General features: G+C 44.3%; 1 protein-coding gene across 4 annotated transcripts in view; it reads right to left on the bottom strand.

Annotated features, from left to right (window-relative positions):
- The window catches only part of tmem39a (transmembrane protein 39A), a 70,116-nt gene that overhangs the window by 45,913 nt on the left and 7,578 nt on the right, over positions 1-16,625 (bottom strand). Inside the window, exons 1-2 of one of the 4 annotated variants that reach the window (XM_067992985.1) lie at positions 12,850-12,868; positions 12,692-12,740 (exon numbers count right to left, since the gene is read on the bottom strand). The exons of 1 other annotated variant lie outside the window; for it this stretch is intronic. The gene's annotated coding sequence lies outside the window, so the exon portion shown is untranslated. Of the gene's footprint in view, positions 1-12,691; positions 12,921-16,625 lie in introns of those variants that run through there. 2 more of the 4 variants (XM_067992987.1, XM_067992983.1) reach the window with 2 other exon arrangements.

Raw genomic sequence — 16,625 nt, 5'->3', positions numbered from 1 at the left:
CAATTTTTCAATACTACATTAAAAAGGACAATCATGAACTTCAGATGTAAATAAACCCCATGTCCAGTACAAGTTATTCCAATGGAAAGTGGCGCTAAAATTTCAATAATAGTATCATTTTAGGTGCTGGCTGGCTTCGCCTGGGCTTCTAAATGAAGAATGTGAAAAAATTCCAAAATCTCTGCTCTGCTTAATTGATAGTCACTCTGGTAATACAAGCTGCTCTTTTCAATCTAAGCAATTTCCAGGTACACAATATATATCTGGCATATTAATCTAAAACGCAAACAGCCATTTTAAATAGTGAATCCCATATCCATTATTGTAAGCCCTATAAAATTGAGATAATGATTGAAGAAAACAGGATTAAAGATGATACATTTCCAGGAAGTAATAAAGAGAAGGGCACAACGATACACAATGCCACAACCTGGACCGTGGAGTTTGGATAAAGCATAGCAGATCCAACCATAGAGTTCAAATGTCCCATTCCTAGGATTTCTAGTTATGACAGAAATGATTTTTGTGACAGCCAGGTGTCTAACATGCACAGAAACGTACTATTCCTAAAAAACTAATTCAAGCTACTGAAAAATCTACAACCACCTGTAGGGTTTCTGCTTGCCCAGTATGGAGTATATATCCTCTCTCCATTAAGTCCACAGAGCCTAGGTTGGCAGAGAGACCCCCCAAGTTTTATGAAGGTCCAAGCGTATACTACAGAACTGCTGGAGTTTTACCAGCTAAAACCATGCAGCTGAACAGAACACTGGTAAGGCTTTGTCCTGCAAGGTCAGCTGGAGCTGAGTGGGAAGAATCCCAGCCCCCAGTAACAGGTCTAAAAACAGATACACGAGAATACAAATAAATTGCCTAAATCTAAAAGGTGAGCAGGGTAGAGAATACATAAATTCCAAAATCTCTGCGGTGGGCAGCAGGATCCCTCACTACATGTTGCATGAAGTGAACAGTAACTTGTAACCAATAGTTATTTTAAATGACAATTACTGCCACAGAATTTCCACCAAGCAAATGCTTCAAAACCTATTCTCACCCCAAAACTTTAAGCATCTCAAACTTAATACTCATATTAGTTAGACAGCAATTAGTGTCACTTGTAGTTTTAATACTTCTCAGTGAGAACCCACTCTCACCATCATATCCTACAAAGGCCTAGCCAAGTTCAATTATCTTGCTTATATTGAACTTACAGCATGCATGCAACTACACTAGCACTATAACACTGATACCAGTCACTTCAACCTGCTGAAAAATCCACATATACACACACAGCAGAATTTAATTTGTAGCAGGCCAAGAGTTAACAGCACAGCAGCAACAGATTCCAGTACAGCTCTCTTCCTGCAGGTTGGTAGACATCCACTGTTCCCACACAAAACCACAACTGTCCCATTATTCTTCTATAGATTCTGCCTTTAAAACATTCACATTCCAGGGCTCAAAAGTTACAAAATACTCCTGCTGCTCTTTCATATACAAATACCTCCTCTTTCTTTCATATACCCTGATGTAGCATGCTTCAGCATCAATGTGCTGTGCCACAAAGTTGTAGCATATAGGTTTGATTCCCCCATAACACCGAATTTCAGATCTCAGCCACACTGCTATGACAGGGGAAGTGGGGGCAAAAGAAGAAAGGCAAATTATAAATCTACATTTCAGTAACTAAAATGAAATCTCCCCCCTCTTGCTCGTTTGAACATTACATCTTTCCTTCAAATGTCCATGCAAGTATAGAAAAGTTTTCTCTGAAATCTTGTCAAGTCCATATTACATTGCAATTTCCTCTGGTGGTTTAATTCACGTTTATATTATTTTGTAACTCTGACAGTCAACTAGGTATTTCACTTATGGATTATCAACTGGGGTAACTCACAGTATGACGACGTAAACCACCTCCAGGAATCTGACATTCCCTATAGACATGTGGTGACACATACATGGATATGTTCACCACCTCTATTCCAGATTGTAACTGTGCAGGAACAGATATAGGCTGGCCAGAGAAACCGTTCTTTTAACTTCTGTGAATTTATTATTTTTTTGTTGATTATTTTTAATTTTAAAAAAATCAATGAGATTATATAACCATTAAGCCAATGTTTATTTCACATAAACCATCTCAGCACAGGCATGGTTTATGGTAAATGCTCTCATCTCCATCATTCTCTGTCTTTAGTCAAGACAATCATAGCTGGCTCAGAAATGACAGAAAATAGGTGAAGTTTTTTTTTAAAAAATGGATATACAAAATAAAATAGAAATTGTTGTAAATACACAGATCCATAAGCATCTGAAAAAAACACAAGGGTAGGTAGATTACCATTTTGGGTACAAACTTAACAGGACTTATAAACAAAATGGGGCCCACTTATAGAACTAACCAAAAGAAAAAGAACAGGTGATGGTTGTGGTCAAATATGCTTACCACTGCCAAGTAACATCTAATGGCTTTAATAGTCCATGAACAGAATATTTTTAAAAACTGAAAAGAAGTGAAAAATTATAGACGGAAAGTCAACTCACTCAAGCTGTAAGAAGGTGTAAGAAAGATAAAAGGAGACTCAAACAGCTCCAAAATGGATGGGAGCAGTGGAATGTGGACATGAGAAACTGGGAAGTAAATGGGAGAAGACAAGGTCTGAAGCTACTAAAGTCAATGTTTAGGACAGAGAGCTGCAGGATGCACAGGAGAGAGAGAAGATACTGGTCCTGAAGTTTGCATTAAGTTTGGTTGAACAGCACAGGGTCGGGCTTGACTGGAAGTCCACTGAACAAAAATGTTAGTGATCCAAGGGTCCAGAGTTCCCAAATACGAATGGGTTCAAATATTAGCAACGACATGTTAAAGAACTGTTTGTTACCAACATTGGACAACACAGTTTCAAGTGTCAAAGCCAAGCAATACTGAGGTTTTACTAGCGCCAGCTGATTGAAAGCAATAAAGTGCGTAGTTTTGTTTTAATTGGTTAATAGATTATTCAGAACTACAACTTGCATGAAAGCCAAGTGCCCTTTTCATAATATAAAGAGTGCTGTTTCCCACCCATTCTCTGCTGCTTGCCATTCTCCCGCCACTCCTCCTCCAGTTGATGGAAACACTGCTGCTCTTTATTTACCACTCCTCCCAACTCCTTCTTGCTGCTGCTTTGCTCAGTGACCCTACAGGTGTGTATTCCTGATCTCCCAAAACTGTCATGAGATCAGGAATTCATACTCACAGCATACAGCAGAGTTGGATCCCTGAGCAACGCAGCACAAAAAGTTGGGAGCTGCGAAACAGGAAGCAGAGGATGACTATTTTCTTGGGAGGAAATGGCAGGCAACAGCCCAGATTTGGCTTCCTTGTCAGGATGCGGACTATGCCCCACCATTTTGAATAGAGATGATGTAAGAGGCCAAGGACAGAAAGATCAGAATGGGATAAGGAGTTGAAATGGCAAACCAAAATGGAGATCAAGATCATGCATGCACACAGGATGGAGATGTTTGGTAAAGTGACCAATCGGCATTTGGTCTGTATACAGGATACTATACTACGAGCAACAAATGTACTGCATTAGATTGGAGGAAATACATATAAATCACTGTCTCACATCAAAATGTGTTTGGGGCACTAGACAATGGCATGGGGAGAATGGACAAGTGTTGTACTCATTACAGTTGCATGGGAAAGTGCTTGGGTTAGAACAATCAACTACTATTAAACTCATTAGCTGCTAGTTTTTAAACTAGTATTTGGCCCATGTTTACTTGTTCTTTCCCTTTCTGGTTTTAGTTGGTCCTCCCTTTTCAGTCTGACAAAGGGTTTCTAAAGAAGATGTTCATTTACCATGAACCTTTTCATATATCAATTGATCCACTGTGTATTTCTTAGTATTTATTAAGGAATAGCAGTTAGGAACCCCACCCCCGATTAAAATGCCTGGAAGAATTTTGCTATACAAAATTGTTCCAACATTTAAAATTTAAAACAAGTACGCCATTGGATTGTATTCCTTGCCCATCGTCACAATTTAATACCAGATAACAAAAACTAATGGGAAGTATTGCATTATAAAAATCACATAATTAGTGCTCTTTCCTCTTCCCCCACTACATGAAAGCACCCAACATAGAAAGCCCAGAGCTGTAGAGATTGGTACATCATGGTCGCCACGATGTGGTGAGATACAAATTCACATTCAATTCTACACAGGGAAAGTTCCACACTTTAACTTTTGTTTGGAAAACAGATCATGCCTGACCACTCATGTATCTCTTAGAGGCTGGTAACAGAACGGGTCACCAATTCCCTCCACTTCCAGAATGCGTAGGGCCAAGAATAAAACAAACTTGGCTTGTATTCCCTCGAGCACAGAAGATCGAGGGGTGATCTGATCAAGGTGTTTAAAATGTTAAAAGGATTTGATAGGGTAGATACAGAAACTATTTCTGCTGGTGGGGGGAAATCAAGAACAAGGGGGCATGATCTTAAAATTAGAGCTAGGCCATTCAGGGGCAAATTCAGGAAGCACATCTGCACACAAAGGACAGTAGAAATCTGGAACTCTTCCCCCAAAAGTCTGTAGACGCCGGAACAATTGGAGCTTTCAAGACTGAGATAGATAGACTTTTGTTAGGAAAGGGTGTCGGAGTATGGAGCAAAGGATGAAAAATGGAGTTGAAGTGCAGATCAGCCATGATCCAATTGAATAGCAGAGCAGGCTCGAAGGGCTGATGTTCTAAAACATTGCCCATGCAAGGTCTTCAATTTCCCAATGAGGACTCTAATAATGCAACAACAGGAACAGCATACGACTTTCACACTCTGGAGACTATCAGTTTGCTGATTTAGTGCAATAAAGATTTTGTCAGATGCGAGTGGGACTGACTCCTCACTTCTTTAACTTAACAAATTGCTTGGAAATATTTGACAAAGTTAGACTTATCTCATTAGTTTCTAAGTGACCACATATGTATTATGCATATATGCATTTTAAAAAGGCTTTACCAATTTAATTAGTTCTTAAGTAAATGGCATACAAAATTAAGTGATTCAGCTCCTGTTTGCTGCTATTTGGGTCAGAACAAAGATAGTTTTTTTTACTGCAAATTTCACAGAGCGCTTGCCCATCATTGATGCTACAGATTCCATACTCAAACTTACAGCACACCTGCTTCCTGATCATTCCAGTGCATCTTCACAGAATACTACACCCTTTCCTTTTCCTCCACACTACTCTTTACCCCCCAATGTACAAGTAGGAGCTAAAAGACAGTTTCTCCAAATCATTTGCTTTCAAGTACCACCAGATATGAGTCCCAGTCATCCTTGGAGTGGTTTCCATCCCCTTGAATTCAACAATTTTATCTCCTTTTTAAGCTGCACTGATATTAAGCTCTGTAAAACTAGAGGTAGGCGACATACTTTGCTCCACCTGCTGCTGAAAGTTCGTCACATACAAAGAAGGAAGGTTTATCAAATGAGAAACACTGAAGAGTGTTGAGCACAAATAGGTATCCAATCTGAAAAATGCTAGGAGTCTATTCGCTTACATTCCTCTAATTCAACTCCCCATTTTTCAAGTTGGGAGGTGGGTTTTAACCTCAAACTGAACACTCAATATATCAATAATTAGAAATTTCAGCTAATATTATAGCCAACTCAAGATCTAGATAACTATTGGTAACTCTAGATTATGGTCAGTGAGCCTGAAACCTAAAATAAAACTTTTTACTAGCATGTTCTGGTAAATTAGTTCATTTTGCAGGAGCCAGATTTATGAATACGGTCTTGTGGTATGAAAGACTATACCGCCACAAGTCAAACCTATATTACATGTGTATTTTGTGTTTTTTTTAATTCATTCATGGGATGTGGGCATCACTGGCAAAGCCAGCATTTATTGCCCATCTCTAATTGCCCTCGAGAAGGTGGCGAGCCGCCTTCTTGAACCGCTGCAGTCCGTGTGGTGAAGGTTCTCCCACAGTGCTGTTAGGAAGGGAGTTCCAGGATTTTGACCCAGTGATGATGAAGGAACGGCGATATATTTCCAAGTCAGGATGGTGTGTGACTTGAAGGGGAACATGCAGGTGGTGTTGTTCCCATGTGCCTGCTGTCCTTGTCCTTCTTGGTGGTAGAGGTCGCAGGTTGGGGAGGTGCTGTCGAAGAAGCCTTGGCGAGTTGCTGCAGGGCATCCTGTGGATGGTACACACTGCAGCAATAGTGCGCCGGTGGTGAAGGGAGTGAATGTTTAGGGTGGTGGATGGGGTACCAATCAAGTGGGATGGTGTCAAGCTTCGAGTGTTGTTGGAGCTGCACTCGTCCAGGCAAGTGGAGAATATTCCATCACACTCCTGACTTCTGCCTTGTAGATGGTGGAAGGGCTTTGGGGAGTGAGGAGGTGAGTCACTCGCTGCAGAATACCCAGCCTCTGACCTGCTCTTGTAGCCACAGTATTTATATGGCTGGTCCAGTTAAGTTTCTGGTCAATGGTGAGCCCCAGGATGTTGATGGTGGGGGATTCGGCGATGGTAACGTCGTTGAATGTCAAGGGGAGGTGGCTAGACTCTCTCTTGTTGGAGGTGGTCATTGCCTGGCATATGTCTGGCATGAATGTTACTTGCCACTTATCAGCCCAAGCCTGGATGTTGTCCAGGTCTTGCTGCACGCGGGCACGGGCTGCTTCATTATCTGAGGGGTTGCGAATGGAACTGAACACTGTGCAATCATCAGCAAACATCCCCATTTCTGACCTTATGATGGAGGGAAGGTCATTGATGAAGCAGCTGAAGATGGTTGGGCTTAGGACACTGCCCTGAGGAACTCCTGGGGCTGAGATAGGTGACCATCTTCCTTTGTGCTATGTCTGACTCCAGCCACTAGAGTTTTCCCCCAATTCCCATTGACTTCAATTTTACTAGGGCTCCTTGGTATCACACTCGGTCAAATGCTGCCTTGATATCAAGGGCAGTTACTCTCACCTCACCTCTAGATTTCAGCTCTTTTGTCCATGTTTGAACCAAGACAGTAATGAAGTCTGGAGCCGAGTGGTCCTGGCGGAAAACTGAGCATTGGTGAGCAGGTTATTGGTGTAGTCACCCTTTTATTAATCAAACATACTTCTGATGACCGTTAACCAGATGAGAAGTATTGTAACCTCACCTATAACGTAACTCATTGTACCATATGATATGTAACTTCTACTGTCTTTATATGAAAACCTCTTGTATTAATTAAACCAGTACACAACAACTAACCTGCACAAGGGTGTCTAGCACCATATAACCTAGAATCTGTCAAGCTTTACAAAGCCATTAAGTGTGCATGCAAGAAAAGAAGCATTTCGCCCTCAATAACGAAACTGTGAAATTGCTAACATAGCAGAACTATAGCCACATTAAGAAAGTTATTCAGTCGTAGCCACAAGATAAGATAGCTGTCCAAACCGCCAAAAGTCAACCTTAAACATGACAATGGGGCCTTAGAATTGTTAGCCTGAGAAAAGACATAGAATGTGAGATAACAGGCTCAAAGTTGCTGACTTTGGCCTTGAAAGAAGCATAACAAGAGGTGAGGAAGCAGCCCTTTTCAGTGTTGTAGGCCGATGATTGGTCAACTAAGGGGTATGGCATCTTGAGGGACACTCAATCATCATCTGCCCACGAAAGGTAGAGATAAGGAGTAGGCCGACACTGCCACCTTTGTTAGAAAAATACACGACATCTTACTGGTCACCTTGCCCTTTGGAAAGATCCCGATAGGGTAAACACCTGTGTCAGTACCAGCCCCTGTGCTCGCCCTCAAAAGTGGCATAAAAGAGACCCCCAGTGAGAGAGTTAGGTTGTAGATAACCAGGACAGGAGTAAGGGCTGACCCTGGAGTGAAACCAAGCAGTCTTGAGAGGATCCAGATCCGAACAGGCCAGGGGCCCATGAACAGAGGAAACCTCAGGTGGGATAAGGCCAGGGACCTACGACAAAGAGGGATGGAGGAGACCCCAGGCGGGCTGAACCGTCAAAACTCCTGTGCGAAGTGGACACGATCTCTACCCAGCATAGAATGGGTGATATGGCTCTTGTTCTGTACTGATAACTACAGCTTAAGCGCATAGCGCTGATCCTTATGTACAGCTTAATAAAACACCATTGTACCATAATGGAGTCACGATCATTGAGAAAAGGGCAAAATACACTACAGTACTTGGATGTAGCGTGTTGGCTACAAAACCAAAATATATCATAAAAAGTACATTTCTTTAGATACCAGATAGGTCTTTCACTTTTTGCACTCAAAGTACTATAACTCACCATTACTAGTGACAATAAATGAATACCAGCAGGCAGGATAAAACAAATTTCCATTGTGATAAAGTGACAGGAAGCATAACCTGCATCGTTCACAGCTATTTCATAGAATTATTGAAATTATGGTACACAAGGTCATTAGGCCCAACCTGTCTGTACCAGTACGAGCTCTTCAACTGGAGCCATCTACTCTATTCCTATGTCCCTGGCCTTTTTCCATATCCTTTTATATACTTGCTTTTCAAACACTCAATCCAGCTCCCTTCATTACATTCGCCTCTGCTTCAATTGTCACTTGTGATGAAGCATATTCTAATAATAACCCAGGTGTAAAAACATTTCCATCTCTTTATTTCTTCTAAGTGATAATCCTCAGTCTAAACCCCCTGGTTACCCAACCCTGGTTACCCAATTCAACAACTGGTGGAAAAACTTTGCACATATTAGTCTTTCAAAAATTTTCACAATTTTTAACACCTCAAATCCCTTTAATCTTCTCTACAGCAGTGATTAGAAAGACCTAGCCTTTCAAACCTTTCTTCATAACACCTCATTCAGGTGAATTTTCATTGCATCCTTTCATTTTTCTTCCACACTCCTCTCTTTTCCCCCTACCCCAATGTACAAGTAGGAGGTAAAGATGGCTTCTTCCAAATCATTTTCTTTCAATTACCATTTGTGACAAGTTCCATATTTATAGTGGGTACGGTAGCATAGTGGTTATGTTACTGGACTAGTAATCCAGAGGCCTCGACGAATAATTCAGAGTCATGAGTTCAAATCCCGCCACGGCAGCTGGGGAATTTAAATTCAATTAATTAAATAAAATCTGGAATAAAAAAGAACTAGCATTAGCAATGGTGGCCATGAAACTACCGGATTGTTGTAAAAACCCATCTGGTTCACTAATGCCCTTTATGGAAGGAAACCTGCCGTTCTTACCCAGTCTGGCCTATATGCACAATCTTGCTACAGAAAGTCACAATAAAGAATAATAGGCAAGGAAACCTCCTGCTGATTACCACTACCACCGCCATCCCTCAGCTGATGAATCAGTCCTCCTCCATGTTGAGCACCACTTCGAGAAAGCACTGAGGGTAGCAAGGGCACAAAACGTACTCTGGGTGGGGGCTTCAATGTCCATCACCAAGAGTGGCTCGGTAGCACCACTACTGACCGAGCTGGCCGAGTCCTGAAGGACATAGCTGCTCGACTGGGCCTGCGGCAGGTGGTGAGCGAACCAACACGAGGGAAAAACTTACTTGATCTCGTCCTTACCAATCTACCTGTCGCAGATGCATCTGTCCATGACAGTATTGGTAGGAGTGATCATCGCACAGTCCTTGTGAAGACGAAGTCCTGTCTTCACACTAAGGACACCATCCAAAGTGTTGTGTGGTACTACCACTGTGCTAAATGGGATAGATTCAGAACAGATCTAGTTCAAAACTGGGCATCCGTGAGGCGCTGTGGGCCATCAGCAGCAGCAGATTTGTATTCCAGCACAATCTGTAACCTCATGGCCTGGCATATTCCTCACTCGACCATTACCAACAAGCCAGGGGATCAACCCTGGTTCAACGAAGAGTGTAGAAGAGCACGCCAGAAGCAGCACCAGGCGTACCTAAAAATGAGGTGCCAACCTGGTGAAGCTACAACACAGGACTATGTGCACGCTAAACAGCGGAAGCAACATGCTATAGACAGAGCTAAGTGATTCCATCACCAACGGATCAGATCAAAGCTCTACAGTCCTGCTACATCCAGTCGTGAGTGGTGGTGGTGGACAATTAAACAACTAACGGGAAGAGGAGGTTCCATGAATATCCTCATCCTCAACGTTGGCAGAGTCCAGCACATGAGTGCAAAAGACAAGGCTGAAGCATTTGCAACCATCTTCAGCCAGAAGTACCGAGTGGATGATCTATCTCGGCCTCCTCCTGATAGCCCCACCATCACAGAAGCCAGTCCTAAGCCAATTCGATTCACTCCTTGTGATATCAAGAAACGACTTAGTGCACTGGATACAGCAAAGGATACGGGCCCCAACAACATGCCGGCTGTAGTGCTGAATTCTTGTGCTCCAGAACTAGCTGTGCCTCTAGCCAAGCTGTTCCAGTACAGCTACAACACTGGCATCTACACGACAATGTGGAAAATTGCCCAGGTATGTCCTGTCCACAAAAAGCAGGACAAATCCACTCCGGCCAATTACCGCCCCATCAGACAACTCTCAATCATCAGCAAAGTGATGGAAGATGTCATCGACAGTGCCATCAAACGGCACTTACTCACCAATAACCTGCTCACCAATGCTCAGTTTGGGCTCTGCCAGGGCCACTCAGCACCAGACCCCATTACAGCCTTGGTCCAAACTGGACAAAAGTGCTGAATTCCAGAGGTGAGGTGAGAGTGACTGCCCTTGACATCAAGGCAGCATTTGACCAAGTGTGACATCAAGGAGCCCTAGTAAAATTGAAGTCAATGGGAATCAGGGGGGAAACTCTCCAGTGGCTGGAGTCATACCTATCACAAAGGAAGATGGTAGTGGTTGTTGGAGGCCAATCATCTCAGCCCCAGGACACTGCTGCAGGGGTTCCTCAGGGCAGTGTCCTAAGCCCAACCATCTTCAGCTGCTTCATCAATTACCTTCCCTCCATCATAAGGTCAGAAATGGGGATGTTTGCTGAAGATTGCAGTGTTCAGTTCCATTCGCAACCCCTCATATAATGAAGCAGTCCATGCCTGCATGCAGCAAGACCTGGACAACATCCAGGCTTGGGCTCATAAGTGGCGAGTAACATTCGTGCCAGACATGTGCCAGGCAATGACCATCTCCAACAAGAGAGAGTCCAACCACCTCCCCTTGACTTTTAATGGCATTACCATCACCGAATCCCCCACCATCAACATCCTGGGGGTCACCATTGACCAGAAACTTAACTGGACCAGCCACATAAATACTGTGGTTGCAAAAGCAGGTCAGAGGCTGGGTATTCTGTGGTGAGTGACTCACCTCCTGACTCCCCAAAGCCCTTCCACCATCTACAAGGCACAAGTCAGGAATGTGATGGAATACTCTCCACTTGCCTGGATGAGTGCAGCTCCAACAACACTCAAGAAGCTCGACACCATTCAGGACAAAGCAGCCCGCTTGATTGGCACCCTAAACATTCACTCCCGGCGCACTGTGGCTGCAGTGTGTACCATCCACAGGATGCATTACAGCAACATGCCAAGACTTCTTCGACAGCACCTCCCAAACCCCTGACCTCTTATCACCTAGAAGGACAAGGGCAGCAGGCACATGGGAACAACACCACCTGCACGTTCCCAAAGTCATACACCTTCCCGACTTGGAAATATATCGCCGTTCCTTCATCGTCGCTGGGGCAAAATCCTGACATTTCCTACCTAACAGAACTGTGGGAGAACCTTCACCACACGGACTGCAGCGGTTCAAGGCGGCGGCTCATCACGCCTTCTCAAGGGCATTAGGGATGGGCAATAAATGCCAGCCTTGCCAGCAATGCCCACATCCCATGAATGAATTAAAAAAATTATACATCCTTTTTAGCAATTTAGGCCAATTGTATGAGTGCATGGTTTGTGGATGAACACAACTAATCTTCTTTGGTCTTATTTCTGGACTTACCAATCAGCAGGAATCCAGGAGTGAAGCATGAAGATCAAAACCAAGCTGCACACTGCATTACTAATATCCTTATAACAGAATCAGGAAGAATGTTTTTAAGTTCTTTAACACTTATTTGCACCTGGTGGATGGGGAAGGGAGGGGGATGGGAGAGAAAGAGGGAAATGCATCAATACACCACATCAGCACCCTTTTGTGGTTATATTTTAGACACTGACTAATGCAATCTCCAAATCAATATTATCTTCTCACCGTTTAGGGAAGAAACTCCAGATGGGAAATTACCTACTTCGTGTTGAATTCTTGGGGTTGAAATTGCAGCTGTGGAATGGAAATCCCAGCAGCCAACTCCAGTGAAACACCACAAACTAATGAAGGGGTAGCATTTCCTTATTATGGACTATACTTTTCCACCTTTTCAAAGTAGTTAATGTGCATTTTTCAAACGATTTTACAGAAGGTGAAATTGAAAAATGTAAAAAAAAACCCAGAAAGATCTACATTTCCAAAAGAAAACAAAATTCAAAAAAAGTTAATGAAATATAAACCATTAAAAAATCTTCAATAAGTCCACCTATTATTGGACCCGAATGCAAGCTGGCCGGTTAAATATAAATACATTGCATAAATAGAAGTTCTGGAAACTGCGAAAGTTTTTAAGGACGTTCTTTGATGTTTTAAACACACTGAGACCATGCAGCACAGAACTGCTCTGCAGACACTTACACATCAATGTTCCGGGAATGAGACCGCTTCACAACCATCGACTCACGACCTTAAGGGTATTCAGTTAAAACGAAAACATTAGGCTCCTAAAGGGGGAAAAAATTACATTACTTTTAATCCCGCCCCGCAAAAAAAATTGTTTAAATTCAACCACAGACCGATCAGCTGGACGACGTGGCGATCCCTAAACTGCAGTGCAAGGCAACCTGCTACCGGAAATCCCGCCCACTATGTCCACGCTGATTGAGGGATGGGCGGTTATCGACAGGGCAATCCGCGCTCCGATTGGTCTGATATCCGGCGATCAGACCGCGTTTCCGGCAGCTAAGTTTGTATTCATCTCGGCGGAGTCCAATACAGCGGAAGCGGAGCGACTACAGAGGGCGGGGCATCGGGTGATTGGCGGCTCTCTTTCTCCTAATAGGTTGTTTCAATTGTCAATCAAAGGGGGGGGGGTTTCCGGTCTCAGTTTGAATCGTTCAGCCTCGAGATTGATTGTGCAGTAGGGGCGGCGAATGCCCACGTGATGCTGATTGGTCAGCGGAGGTAAACAGCTCCTTATTCGTCAGTGCAGTTACAGCCCCGCCCATATTAGCAATTTGTCTCATTGTGACAACAACAGTGAAGTCATGGAAAGGTGACAGCACTGAAGGAGGCTGTTCAGCCCATCGAGTCCATGTCTGCTCTCTGCAAGAGCAATCCAGCCAGTCCCACTCCCCTGCCCTTTCCCCATAGCCCTGCAAATTTTTTCCTTTCAAGTAATTATCCAGTTCCCTTTCGAAGGCCATGATTGAATCTGCCTCCACCACCCCCTCTGACAGTGCATTCCAGATCCTAACCACTTGCTGTGTAAAAAAAAATTTCCTCATGTCACCTTTAGTTCTTTTACCAATCACCTTAAATCTATGTCCTCTGGTTCTTGACTCTTCTGCCAATGGGAACGGTTTGTCTCTATCTACTCTGTCTGGACCTTTCATGATTTTGAATACCTCTATCAAATTTCCTCACAACTGTCTCTGTTCCAAGGAGAACAACCCCAGCTTCTCTAGTCTATCCATGTAACTAATGTCCCTCATCCCTGGAATCATTCTAGTAAATCTCTTCTGCACCCTCTCTAAGGCCTTCACATCTTTCCTGTCAGGAGATGCGTCAATGCCAGATTCATCAGCCGCACTCACAAGACAGTCCAGAATGTCACCCGAGCACAACGCAACGCCATCGACGCTCTCAAGACCAACCGCAACATCGTCATCAAACCAGCGGACAAAGGAGGAGCCATCGTCGTACAGAACAGAACGGACTATTGCAAAGAAGCATACCGACAACTGGACAACCAGGAACACTACAGACGGTTACCCGCAGATCCGACCAAAGAACACACCCGTCAGCTCAACAAACTGATCAAGGCCTTCGATCCAGACCTTCAAAGCATCCTACGCACTCTCATCCCACGTACTCCCCGCGTGGGAGACTTCTACTGCCTCCCAAAGATACACAAAGCCAACACACCCGGACGTCCTATCGTATCAGGCAACGGAACCCTGTGTGTGAACCTCTCTGGATATGTCAAGGGCATCCTGAAACCCATCGGACAGGGAACCCCCAGCTTCTGTCGCGACACTACAGACTTCCTACAAAAACTCAGCACCCACGGACCAGTTGAACCAGGAACACTTCTCACCACGATGGACGTCTTGGCACTCTACACCAGTATCTCCCACGATGACGGCATCGCTGCAACAGCCTCAGTACTCAACACCAACAACAACCAATCTCCAGACACCATCCTACAACTCATCCGCTTCATCCTGGATCACAATGTCTTCACCTTCGACAACCAGTTCTTTATCCAAACACACGGAACAGCCATGGGGACAAAATTCGCACCCAATACGCCAACATTTTCATGCACAAGTTCGAGCACGACTTCTTCACTGCACAGGACCTCCAACCAACACTATACACCAGATACATAGACGACATTTTCTTCCTATGGACCCACGGCGAAGAATCACTGAAGAGACTACACGATAACATCAACAAGTTCCATCCCACCATCAAACTCACCATGGACTACTCCTCAGAATCGGTTTCATTCTTGGACACACGAATCTCCATCAAAGACGGGCACCTCAGCACCTCACTCTACCGCAAGCCCACGGACAACCTCACGATGCTCCACTTTTCCAGCTTCCACCCTAACCACGTCAAAGAGGCCATCCCCTATGGACAGGCCCTGCGAATACACAGGATCTGCTCAGACGAGGAGGAACGCGATGGACACCTACAGACGCTGAAAGACGCCCTCGTAAGAACGGGATATGACGCTCGACTCGTCAATCGACAGTTCCGACGGGCCACAGCGAAAAATTGCATAGACCTCCTCAGAAGACAAACACGGGACACAACCAACAGAGTACCCTTCGTCATCCAGTACTTCCCCGGAGCGGAGAAACTACGCCATGTTCTTCGCAGCCTTCAACATGTCATCGATGATGACGAACACCTCGCTAAGGCCATCCCCACGCCTCCACTACTCGCCTTCAAACAGCCACCTAACCTCAAACAGGTCCATCGTTCGCAGCAAATTACCCAGCTTTCAGGAGAACAGCGTCCACGACACCACACAACCCTGCCACGGCAACCTCTGCAAGACATGCCAGATCATCGACACAGATACCACCATCACACGAGAGGACACCACCCACCAGGTACATGGTTCATACTCCTGCGACTCAGCCAACGTTGTCTACCTCATACGTTGCAGGAAAGGATGCCCCGGAGCATGGTACATCGGCGAGACCATGCAGACACTGCGACAACGGATGAACGGACACCGCGCAACAATCATCAGACAGGAGGGTTCCCTCCCAGTCGGGGAACACTTCAGCAGTCAAGGACATTCAGCCACCGATCTTCGGGTAAGCGTTCTCCAAGGCGGCCTTCGAGACACACGACAACGCAAAATCGTCGAGCAGAAATTGATAGCCAAGTTCCGCACCCATGAGGACAGCCTCAACCGGGATCTTGGGTTCATGTCACGCTACATGTAACCCCACCAGCGAAAAAAAGTTATCTGCCTTTCTGGTCTCTCTCTCTCTCTGTGTCTTTGTGATCTGACCCCTTGTGTATTCAGTATTCTTGGATGTAATGTTTCCCTGACTAACCTGTCTGAACACCATCCAGTCCTTTGATTGCTGTGATTATCTCTCTGCCGAGGTGTGATAAATGGCAGTTAGAAAGATTATCTGTAATCACCAGGCATTGTTCTCTGACTATATATGCTGTGCCTTTATGGAACCTTTCACTCACCTGACGAAGGAGCAAAGCTCCGAAAGCTTGTGATTTCAAATAAAGCTGTTGGACTATAACCTGGTGTTGTGCAACTCCTTACATTTGTCCACCCCAGTCCATCACCGGCATCTCCACATCATGACATTTTTCCTAAAGTGCGGTGCCCAGAACTGGACACAATACTCCAGTTGTGGCCGAACCAATGTTTTATGAAGGTTCATCACGACTTCCATACTTTTGTACTCTATGCCTCTAATTGTAAAGCCCAGGATACCGTATGCTTTTTGAACCATTTTCTCAACCTGCCCTGCCACCTTCAACGATATGTGCACATATACCCCCAGATCTCTCTGTTCCTGTACACCTTTTAGAGTTTTGCCGTCTAGTTTATGTTGCCTCTCCTCGTTCTCCCTACCGAAATTTATCACTTTGCATTTTTATGCGTTAAATTTCATCTGCCACGTGTCTGCCTATGCCACCAGCCTGTTTATATCCTCTTGAAGTCTATCACTATCCTCTTCACTGTTTACTACCCTTCCAAGTTTTGTGTCATCTGCAAATTTGGAAATTGTGCCCTCTACACCCAAGTCCAAGTCATTCATATATATCAAGAAAAGCAGTGGTCCCATCACTGACCCCT

The sequence above is a fragment of the Heptranchias perlo genome, chromosome 11 (genome assembly GCF_035084215.1).
Source record: "Heptranchias perlo isolate sHepPer1 chromosome 11, sHepPer1.hap1, whole genome shotgun sequence".
Lineage (NCBI taxonomy): Eukaryota > Metazoa > Chordata > Chondrichthyes > Hexanchiformes > Hexanchidae > Heptranchias > Heptranchias perlo.
This window is presented reverse-complemented; position numbering and strand designations above follow the sequence as displayed.